Source organism: Phoenix dactylifera, chromosome 12, assembly GCF_009389715.1.
Source record: "Phoenix dactylifera cultivar Barhee BC4 chromosome 12, palm_55x_up_171113_PBpolish2nd_filt_p, whole genome shotgun sequence".
NCBI classification, from domain to species: Eukaryota; Viridiplantae; Streptophyta; class Magnoliopsida; order Arecales; family Arecaceae; genus Phoenix; species Phoenix dactylifera.
Window position 1 is genome coordinate 8,791,188 of NC_052403.1, and position 12,828 is coordinate 8,804,015.

Below are 12,828 nucleotides of genomic sequence, written 5' to 3' on the forward strand. Positions count from 1 at the left end.
AATAGATTTAGGAGTCACACCTCCTCTTTACTAGCTTCTATAATTTTTCTTTTTGCTAGGTATAATGTCATGAAGTGTTTATGCCTCATTAAATCCAAATTTTAACCAAGATTACCAATCAACTTTCATGCATGAAATAGAAAAAAAAAAATCAAAAGTTTTCAACAAAAGGAGTTGATGAAGAATTCAGAATTGTTTTCACCATGTTACCAATCAGCTCTGCGTGCTATATCGACATCCCTTGACATTCTTTCTTCTGATCATCAAAACACCGACAAGTTGCTAGTAGATGGCACTCTGTGGTTCCGAAGCCTTGTGATGTTCTTCTCACAGGATAATTGAGATTGGAAGCTCATGTGTTGCTTGCCCTTGTACTGTCTTGGCTTTTGCTCTACAAGTCTTTAAATTTGATACATCTGATTAAACTTTGCTCAACGTGTTGCTTGTATGAAGTTACTTGGAAGTAGTCAGCTGAGAGAACAGGTCAGCCCCGGACCTCTGACCAACTTTTTTTTTTCCAAGAGCTCAAGGGGTCCAAAACTCTAAACTAGTCTCTAGCATAGATGGACGAAAATGCCATTGTCTCTGCTTCAATGTCAAAGATGTCCAAATGTTACCAAAGAAAGTAGAACAAACTGGTCAGGTTAGGGATCGGCAAGATTTGTAATCATACTAGAGTCTGGTGTTAACTTTTGCTTTTCCAGATTATTTTGAATGTTCATGCATAAATACTAAATTTCAGCTTGTTCTCATGCACATGAATAGAAGCAAGGATGAGTGGGATCCTCATATGATTATTTTTTAGTTGTTTAAGTATTTTTTTCATAAAATTGACTAACATTTTTAGCCTATGCTCCCCTCTTCTTGAAGAAAGAACTGAAATTGAGGAGGCTGTATTTATTAAAAACATGATACAAAATGATAAAAGTAAAAATGTAGATGCCATCCCTAATCATACATGTTTGCAAGGGCTTTTATCTTACCTTAGTACAAACGTAAAATAGATTAGACTCATTAATCCATCGAGTTGCATTGCAACTAACAACGTTGCCTCAACTTGAGGAGATAAGCAAGGCATGATAGTTTAGTGTTGTATAGGAGGTCTTCCATTTGATTTTAAGTGCCCCACTAAGAGATAATCATGTACATATAACTACTTATGTAGCCAATCATACAAGGACTACACCGTGGGACTCCGTTTGTGCTGCCCCCTCCCATTTTCATGGATCTTGTATACTCTAACTCTCATGGATATACGCATACAAGAAATGTAAAATATATCTGCCTTACCAAAAAAAAAAAACAAAGTTTATTGAAATAACTTCTTAAGCAAAAATAAAATAAAATATTAAAATCTTGAGGATGTAAGAAAATTAATTCTATAAGTTTATACCATGGTAACAGGAAAAAAAGAAGAAAAGAAAAAAAAAATTAGTGTAATTCACAAGGTGGGTATGATAAACAATGAAATTGTAGCACAAAAAACTAAATCACTCATAAAACAAGGTAATGAAGCTTTTCTGGTATCAGGAATTGTGTCTCAAAGAATTTTTCATATGGTTTTGGATCTTGTTGAGGTCCATTCAGACAAGAACATATCCTATATGATCTATACCTTCACATTTGTGCTATATACAATACTTAAATCAATCAAAAAAATTGAGAGGGGCTATCTTAACTAGGTCAATGTTGAGTTTGATCTTAGAACTAAAATCAATGCACAGTAAAAATATATGAAGGTTACAAGTATACGAGAAAGTAGGTCAAATAGATGTCCAACAAAAGCTTAACTCAACTAGTCCAAATCTATGCCCAAAATTTATGCCTTGTTGGATGCCGATGTCATAAAGAAAACCTAAACCCTAATTAGGCTGAAAATGAATCACAAATATTTAAACTGAAGCAGATTGGAATTCTTACCTAGATATTACAAGAATGTGATCAAATCTCTTAAAGTTTTCAACCAACCTTGATCTAATAAGGAAAGTCACTCGACATCCCAGGGCATGCCAAGTTAATGTGTCAAATTTAGGCCTAAATTGTGGCAAAGACTAATTCCAAGTCTCCATCTATCTAGTCCTAGGAACAAGTCTCACCCTCACCTTGATTTTAATTGAATTTCCCCCTATTCTATGGGGTTCTTAAAATAATTTACGATGTCCACCCTGGCAAAGTCTCAGCTTAGAATTGAACCCAATTTGTGCTAAACCTGCAGAGCAGGTAGATTGAGATAGCAACATTACTATTAGGTAAAATGAGGAGGTTAATATTGTGAATACCAAGTGCTGCCTGTCACAAATATTTTTGAGGCCAGCAAGCGCGTTGAATGAAGAGAGGCAATGGAAACCTTGTGGAAATTGGCCAGCAAACACTTCCAAACTTGACTTTCTGGGAGTCAATAATAGACCACATTGCACAGTTAGCAAGACTGGATCCTTTTGGAACATTTTGAACACTTTTTTCTATCATCATTTCCACACAAATGTCTGTCATTTGAAGCACCATTGGCTCTTTTGGTTCAACATGCCGTTTCCAGACTCCTTTCACAATTATTATTTCTGACTCCAATTCACTACCTACAACAATTTCTACAAATACTCGAGTAGTTATTAAATAGGATCATCAAAGTAATCTTAGATCACCAGTAATTTTGTTCCTGAGATAATCTAATCCATCATGATGTATGGTCACCGTGTTTGGTATGCTATGTTCCAGCAATTAAAGATTTTCAGGTATCCACGAGTATCTTGCTTGGCATTCCATGAAAATCCAAGATTATTGATCGAATAATACTAAATCTACTGCTAATATATTCTATAAAAATATACATTTATTAGTCATAAAATATGTTATAATAAAATATTCATATAATTATTAATATATTAATTATTCATATATACTCCATAAAAATAAATTACTAGCCTTATAAATTATTAATTCTATAAAGATATATTAATTATTATTATAGAATTAATATTTTTATTTATACTTATAATATATTCTTTTTAATACTAATATTTACTTTAATTAAAAAATAAGGCAAATAGAATTAATATATTAAATAATTTCATTATTTAAATATAAAGGTAGAAGATCAGAGTTAAAGGTAGAAGGATGCACACATATTGATGATAGAAAGTCTACATCAGATTATATGCAATGATGGTTTCAGTAAATTGGAAGAGTTCCAAACAACCGATTATTGTAGATTCTACCTTAGAAGCTGAATGTTTAGCCGTATCTAAGGGTGCAGTGGAAACCTTCTGGTTTAATAAGTTCATTGCTGAGTTAGGTGTAATGTCATCAGATGCCATAACACTCTACTGCGATAACAAAGGCACCATAGCACTAGCTAAAGAGCCAAGGTCTCACCAGAAGCCGAAGCACATAGAGCAGTGGTTTAACCTAATAAGCGACTACCTTGAAAATAAATAAGTAAAGGATCAGAGAGTAGACTCCACAGGAAATGTGGTGGACCCATTCACTAAGCAGATAAGTCAGCAGAAAACTCAAGCGCATCTTGAGAAGATGGGGCTTAGGTTTATAGCTGATTGGCTTTAGTGCAAGTGGGAGATTGTTAGAAGTATGCCCTATAAGCCAATTTGGCTGACGCATTATTTTATTCTGGGACATAAATTTGTACTTGACCTAATAATGAATTTATTAGAATGGGCATTCTTTTCATTCATGTTCTTATGTGTCCATGAATCGTCCAAGAAATTAATAAGATGATGACGCATATTCTCAAGAGTTGAGAATTTGAGGCATGTGTCATTGTTGATTAATTTCTGAATTGCTCCTGATCGATGGATCATCACGAGGACGGTGATCGATCCGCTGAGATTAGTGCACAGATCGCTTTCTTTGATGGACGAGTCTTGAGTCCACAGTGTGGCGACACTGGAGCAATTGTGCAAGTGCTTGTTAGAGAACAAGGGTACTGAGCGTGACCATAGCAAGTAGTCACTTGGATGTCTATCCACTCGTCAGTGACTTACTTGATGCTGTAGTTATATGACTGGTCCTTTGACCTGCGATGCCTCGGCTATTCACAGTGAGGTTGCTGTAGTTTGACGAGCACATAAACATGAGCCCTAGCCAATTGGGTTCTTGTGGTGCAGATTGGCTGCAGTAGGTTCATTGTAGGAGTAGGGGTGCATCTAGATGGAATCTATCGATCTTGATAGGTTAAGAGAGATCCTATGTGATTTATGAGACTGAGTTCGTAAATCCTCGGCCGGGGTAGTATGTACAGTGGAAAAGGAGTTTTCCATTCTCGAACTTAAGTCGAATAAATCTTGACATATGACAGACGATGGGGTTTGACGAGTTATCCATGACCTCCGTCCTGTAGGGATCCACGATAGAAGGACTGTATTATATACTAACTGCACCTAGAGGTTCATCATTCCATTCTGCTGGGTAGCCACTACATGCTGCTAGGTGTCACTGGTGGATGGTGAGACTCACAGGGACTATCTTGATGATTGATGATCCCTGGTGAGTTGAGTTGGAATTGTTCCAACCCATTGAAAGGAGTTTTCAATGATATTGTGATAGAGATCGCAGTATATCTCACTACCAGACAGAATAGAACCTATGGGGTCACACACAATAGAGGTATTGACCGATCCGATGGTTGAGTTGTGATTTGGAATCACAATAGTTCATGATTATCAATTTGATTGATAATTAATTAACCCACTAAGAGTTAGTGAGTTGAAGAAGGAGTAATTGCAATTGGATTGCAATTCAATTGAATCAATTGGACTTAATTAATTGGGCTTGATCTTATTAAATAAGAGTCCTACTTGGAGTAGGACTCCAAGAGTCCTAATTAGATTAGGACTTCAAATTTAATTAAAGTCCTACTTGGAGTAGGATACCTAGAGTCCTAATTGGATTAGGACTAAAATTAAATAAATCCTAATTGGATTAGGATTCCTAAAGTCCTAATTATTTTTGATCTAATAAATTAAGATGACTCCTAATTGGATTAGGATTGAAGAATTTAATTGAGTCAAGATTCAATTGGGTCATAATTGGATTAGGACTCATATGGATAAGTCCTAATTGATTCATAAATTGATTGAGATCTAATTAGATTGACCTCAATTGTGAGGGGATTAAAAGGGGCTGAAAGTGGGGCCCACGCACCTCATGAGATGAGGCTTGGGCGTGGGACATGAGAGGATTAGAGGGAGGGGCGTACGCCCCTCCTCTTGCCAAAAGATAGACGTGAGCTCCTAATTTGTAGGAGCTCACGCCTAGGGTTCAAACAAAAAAAAAGGGAGCATGTGGCCCCCTCTTCTCATCAAAGAAAGAGGATACGGCAGCCCCCCTCTCCCATGATGGTTTTCAGCCGCACACAAACAAAAAAAAAAGAAGAAGAAAAGGGGAAACAAAGTGGCGGCCCAAAATCATGGATTTTTCTTCCTGTGAGAGCTCCTCCCCTCTCTCTGGTTTTTGTGCCGTGAGAGCTCCTCCCCTCTCTCCTTTTTGTGCCGTGAGAGTGCCTCCTCCCCTCTTGGTTTTTTGTGCCATGGGCAAGCCTCCTTCCTCTTGGGGTTTTCAGCCATGAGCATCAAAGAAAAATAGGGTGGTGTATGGCTTTCTCTCTTCACCCTTCTTCCATCCACAAGAATAAAAGAAAAAGGAGGCAGCAAGATGGGATCTTCTTCCTCCCTTTCAAGTCCTTCTTCTTCCTCTTGAGATCTATCAAAGAGTTGATAAATCAAGAGAGGATTTCAGCCATCAAAACATATCTCTGCAAGGGAGCTAGCACCCCGGGGAGATTAGAGAGTTTGGATTGGTTCTCTACCTCGTGTGGATACCCGTAGAGGCCGGACGCGTAATTCATTATATATTATAATATAATATATATCATAAACATAATATGTATAATATCAATATAATATATTAAATGTATATTGATATACCTTTTTTTTTGCAAGGCTTAAGGGTATTTTTATCCTTAATTCTCAGCCCAAGATCACTATCTTAGAGTGATCTTGGTTTTCCGATCTTAAGGACAGATATCTCGTCACTGGTTAGGAGGTAATTTGAGAAGTTGAAGTAATTTGGGATCACTACCGTATAGGATAATCGTGGTGTAATCAAATGCAGTGATCTCATGGTCTATACTTATATCACCCTTGATCTTAAGATAATTACCCCATACCAAACATCTCCTAAAATAAAAAAAAGAAAGATAATAATTATGCTTTAGAGAAATAATTATGCTTGAGAGAAAACCCAGTGGGCTAGGAAGTGAGCCATGGAGTTATGTTATTTATTAATGCAAATAATGCAAGAATTTAAAGATGAGTAAAGCTGCCCTACCAGTTCAAATGTCTCTCCAATGATGCAATTTATATAGGGATCTAAGTTGAGCTCATTGCCATTGGACTTCTCCACCTCTACTCGGGTTTAACCATCGTTCCAGGATGGTATAATTATGGGGTTATCTGCATGCATGACTTGTTGATCTAGCAAGATGCTTCATAAAATATTTAAATCACATAAACATAAAATCTAACAATTATAATAAAATAGTAGTAAGAAAATATCTGGCCTGTGAGGTGTGAGAGGCATGCCAAGAGATGCACTGTCCTAAAGCCGTTGTTGCCTCCCACGTGCAGGTATTGGCGGTCAGCGACGACTCCAAGATACAACCCAAACGGCTCACAGCAGGCCTAATCTACAGTGCACGTCTGTAGTAGGTAGATTACCTAGTCTATATCGGTTGCCCAAAATATAAAATAATATAGATAATTGTAAAAGAGAGAATGGTGGTAGAGAGAAACAATGAGAGCAAGAAGAAGACACTTGTATTGTATTTTTCCACCTTTTTTTTTTTGATGTAAGAAATGACTCTCATGTATATAGGCCTTTGTAACCCAACCATAACGGTTGAATACTTATGGCCTCATTAAGGCCATAATGAAAGATAATGGGAAGTTTTGAAACTTCCAAATGAAATTTGAAATACTTAAAGGTTACAATAACTCTTTTAAAAATTTGGGGGTTACAAATTCTTTTTATTTAAACCTCTTTAAAACATTTAAAACTCATTCAAATTTCAACAGTCCCCCATAAGTTTCAAAACTTTATAAAATCATATACATATATATACATATATAGAAATTCGAGCAACTTTATACTATGCAATGGGTGCATGTGTCTTCCGGACTTGAACCTACACTTAGGCCCTGTTTGGGGGAGCTTTTGGAGGGCCAGAAAGCACTTTCTGGCCCTCCAAAAGTACTTTTAGATGAAAAACTGTGTTTGGTAAATTTTTCAAAAAGCTGTTTTAGCTTTTGCGGGAAGCTGAAAACAGCTTTTGGGAGGAAGCTCCAATTTGGAGCTTTTGGAAGGAAGCTGTTTCAGCTTTTTCGGAAAGCTGTATTTTTGACAAAAATGCCCATATTAAACTAACATAATTACATAGTTTGTCCCTTTATAAACCTAAAAATCTGCTGGAGCCAAGAACCCTAGCCGTCAGACTCCCTTCCGTAAGAAAAAGGTATTTTTCTTTTCAATTTTTGTATGCATCTCTTGAACCATATTTTAGAAGAAAAAAATTTTAATCCTTTATTTTTGTATTATACTATAAATATAATATCATATTATATTATATCATAATACATTAATATGTTATGTTAAATAATTTAATATTATGTTATATTATGAAAAATTAATTTATACTAATAATTATAATATTTTATACCTTTATTATTGTATTATACTATAAATATTATATTATATTACATTACATTATAATACATTAATATGTTATTTTAAATAATTTAATATTATGTTATATTATGGAAAATTAATTTATAATAATAATTATAATATTTTATACCTTTATTATTGTATTATACTATAAATATTGTATTATATTACATTACATTATAATACATTAATATGTTATTTTAAATAATTTAATATTATGTTATATTATGAGAAATTAATTTATACTAATAATTATAATATTTTATACTTTTATTATTGTATTATACTATAAATATAATATATATTACATTATATCATAATACATTAATATGTTATGTTAAATAATTTAATATTATGTTATATTACCAAATATTAATTTACTCTAATAATTATATTACTATTATGCTATATTAACATAATATTATTTTATATGACAATAATATTATACTATATCGTATATTTATGTATTAATTTATGTTATGTTTTATTATGTTCTGTTGTATAATACTATGCAATATCCTTTATGGTAATTTTGTCATACAAAAGTACTTTCTCAGTTTGTTTACCAAACACAAAACAAAGTACCACAGCACTTTACGAATGTAGTTACCAAACAGCAAACAGCTTTTTATAACAGCTCTACTTCCAACAGCTCTACTTCCAACAGCTCTACTGCCAACAGCTCCCCCAAACAGGGCCTTAGTGTTGACAGTTCTAACCTGAAGGATCATAGTGAACTAAGGCCCTGTTTGGGGGAGCTTTTGGAGGGCCAGAAAGTGCAAAAGTACTTTTAGATGAAAAACTGGTGTTTGGTGAATTTTTCAAAAAGTTGTTTCAGCTTTTGCGGGAAGCTGAAAACAGCTTTCGGGAGGAAGCTCCAATTTGGAGCTTTTGGGAGGAAGTTGTTTCAGCTTTTTCGGAAAGCTGTATTTTTGACAAAAATGCCCATATTAAAATAACATAATTACATAGTTTGTCCCTTTATAAACCTAAAAATCTGCTGGAGCCAAGAACCCTAGCCGTCAGACTCCCTTCCATAAGAAAAGGTATTTTTCTTTTCAATTTTGTATGCATCTCTTGAACCACATTTTAGAAGAAAATTTTTTTAATCCTTTTCCATACCTTCCAAAATCAATCTATTTTTTTTTTTTCATCAACCTCGGCGACCCACGCTGAGATCCTCCTCGAGCGTGGACCACAAAGAAGAGCCCCTGGACCGCGGAAAATTATTTTATGAAAAATTATTATGGAAAATTATTTTATACTAATAATTATAATATTTTATACCTTTATTTTTGTATTATACTATAAATATAATATCATATTATATTATATCATAATACATTAATATGTTATGTTAAATAATTTAATATTATGTTATATTATGGAAATTTAATTTATAACTAATAATTATAATATTTTATACCTTTATTTTTGTATTATATTATAAATATAATATCATATTATATTATATCATAATACATTAATATGTTATGTTAAATAATTTAATATTATGTTATATTATGGAAAATTAATTTATACTAATAATTATAATATTTTAATACCTTTATTATTGTATTATACTATAAATATTATATTATATTACATTACATTATAATACATTAATATGTTTATTTTAAATAATTTAATATTATGTTATATTATGAAAATTATTTATAATAATAAATATAATATTTTATACCTTTATTATTGTATTATACTATAAAATATTGTATTATATTACATTACATTATAATACATTAATATGTTATTTTAAATAATTTAATATTATGTTATATTATGAGAAATTAATTTATACTAATAATTATAATATTTTATACTTTTATATTGTATTATACTATAAATATAATATATATTACATTATATCATAATACATTAATATGTTATGTTAAATAATTTAATATTATGTTATATTACCAAATATTATTTTACTCTAATAATTATATTACTATTATGCGATATTAACAAAATATTATTTTATATTACAATAATATTATACTATATCGTATATTTATGTATTAATTTATGTTATGTTTTATTATATTCTGTTGTATAATATGTTAGAATACCCCGATCATGCCGCTGAAATTCAAAAAAATTCAGATGCAGCGGAAGAGGCATGCGCGGGATCAACCGTTCATCGCATGAACGTTGTTCAAAAATCGTTCGTAGATAGATAAGGATTAAAAACTTTTTAAAAACATTAGAAGATCAGATCTTCACCTTGTGCGGGGTAGATGATCACCGCAAACTGATGATCGTGGTTTGGATGAGGGTTCGCTTGAAGCCGTTCAAATGTCCGGCCTCTACGGATATCCACACGAAGCAGAGGACCAATCCCAAGTGCTCCAATCTCCCCGGGGTGCTAGCTCCCTTGCAGAGATTACTTTGATGGCTGATCACCCTCCCATTCAATCAACCCTTGAATGCTAGAGGGAGGAGGAAGAAGATGAAAGGATCAAGGAAGAAGATCCAAAAAGCTAGATGCAGCCTTTCCTTTCCTTGCGTTGAATCCCAAACGGAGGAGGAAGAAGGAGACCACCATGGATCTTTTTCCTTCTTGCTTGCGGCTGATCCAAGAGGAGAGGAGAAAGGGGGCGTACGGCCACAAGGGGAGAGCTTCTCATATGAATTAGGTCAGCCCCCAAGCCTCCTCTTAAATAGCATCTAGGGCTCCTATTTGGTTTAGTCAAATCATGAATCAATTGGGTTCAATCTATGCTAGTCCTAATCCAATTAGAACTTGAATGAACCATGACTCAATTGAACTCTTCAATCTTAATCTAATTAGGAGCCCATCTTGATTCATTGGATTAATAATTAATTGGGACTTAAGAAATCCTAATCCAATTAGGACTTGTTTAATTCTAGTCCCTAATCCAATTAGGACTCTAATTTGAATTCGAAGTCCTAATCCGATTAGGACTCTAGGAATCCTACTCCAAGTAGGAATCCAAATTTAATTCAAACTCCTAATCTAATTAGGATTATAGGAATCCTACTCCCAAGTAGGAATCCTAGTCCTACTCCTAATAGGATTCCCAGTCCAAGTAGGAATCCCAGTCCAAGTAGGATTCCTGTCCTAATCCAATTAGGACTCTATGAATCCTACTCCAAGTAAGGACTCCTAGTCCTACTCCAAATAGGATTCCCAGTCCAAGTAGGAATCCCAGTCCAAGTAGGATTTCTAGTCCTAATCCAATTAGGACTCTATAAATCCTACTCCAAGTAGGACTCTTGTTTTAAGTCCAATTAATCAATTCCCTTTGTTCCTTCTTCAACTTATTATCAATCAAATTGATTACTTGTGATTCCTAATCACGATTCAACCATCGGATCAGTCATTACTTCTAGTGTGTGTGACCCCATAGTTCTACTCTGACTGGTAGTGGAGTATATTATGATCTCTATCACAATATCATTGAAAACTCCTTTCAATGGATTGGAACGATTCCAACTCTACTCATTAGGGTTTATCGATCATCGAGATAATCCCTGTGAGTCCCACCATCCAGTGACACCTAGCAGCATGTAGTGGCTACCCAGTAGAATAGAATGATGAACCTCTAGGTGCAGTTATCGTGTGATACAGTCCTTCTATCATGGATCCCTACGGACGGAGGTCATGGATAACTCGTCAAACCCCTTCGTCTGTCATATGTCAAGATTTATTCGACTCGAGTTTGATAGTGGAAAACTCTTTTCCACTTTATATTACTGCCTGGCCAAGGTCTTAGAACTCAGTCTAACAAATCACATAGGATCACTCTTTCTATCAAGGTCGATAGTTCCATGTAAGTGCATACCCTACTCCTACAGTGAACTTACTGCAGCCAATCTAACTACAAGGACCATATGACTAGAGACCATGTATACGTGTAGTCAAACTACAATAACCTCACTGTGAGTAGCCGAAGCACCGCAGGTCAAAGGACAAGTCATACTACTGCAACATCAAGCAAGTCACTGACGAGTGGATAGACATCCAAGTGACTTCTTGTCTTGGTCACGCTCAGTACCCTTGTTCTCTAAACGCACCTGCACTATCACTTCAGTATCACTACACTGTGGACTCAAGTCTCGTCCATCCAGAAGGAAAGTGATCTGTGCACTGATCAGATCAATCACCGTCCTCGTGATGATCCATTGATCAGGAGCATTTAGAAATTATCACCAATGATACATGGCTCAAATTCTCAACTCTTGAGAATATGTATCATTCTTATTAATTTCTTGGACGATTCATAGACACATAATAATATGAATGAAAAGATGCCTTTTATTTATTCAATAATAAATAGTCAAGTACAAAATTATGTCCCTAGAATTAACAATGTGTCAGCCAGATTGGCTTCTAGGCATACATCTAACAATCTCCCATTGCACTAAAGCCAATCAGTCATATATCTAAGCCCCATCTTCTCAAGGTGGGCTTCAGTCTTCTGCTGACTTAGCTGCTTAGTGAACGGGTCCGCCACGTTGTCCGTGGAGTCCACTCTCTGCACCTCTACATATTTCTTCTCAACATAGTCGCGTATGAGGTGGAAGCGCGCTCTATGTGCTTGGACTTCTGATGAGACCTTGGCTCCTTAGCTAGTGCTATGGTGCCAATGTTATCGCAGTAGAGTGTTATGGCATCTAATGACATTACACCTAACTCTGCAATGAACTTTTAACCAGAAGGTTTCCACTGCACCCTTAGATGCGGCTTAACATTCAGCTTCTAAGGTAGAATCTATAATGATCCGTTGTTTGGAACTCTTCCAATTTACTGAACCACCATTGCACATATTCTGATGTAGACTTTCTATCATCAATATGTGTGCATCCTTCTACCTTCAACTCTGATCTTCTCCCAAAGACCAAGAACATGTCCTTAGTTCTTCTCAAGTACTTAAGACTGTTCTTCACAGCTATCCAGTGCTTCTTGCCTGGATCTAATTGACATATGCTCGTGACATTCATAGCATGTACTATATCAAGTCATGTACATAGCATGGCATACATGAGGCTCCCTATTGCTGATGCATAAGGGATCTTGCTCATGCGTTGAATCTCTTCAGATGTGTT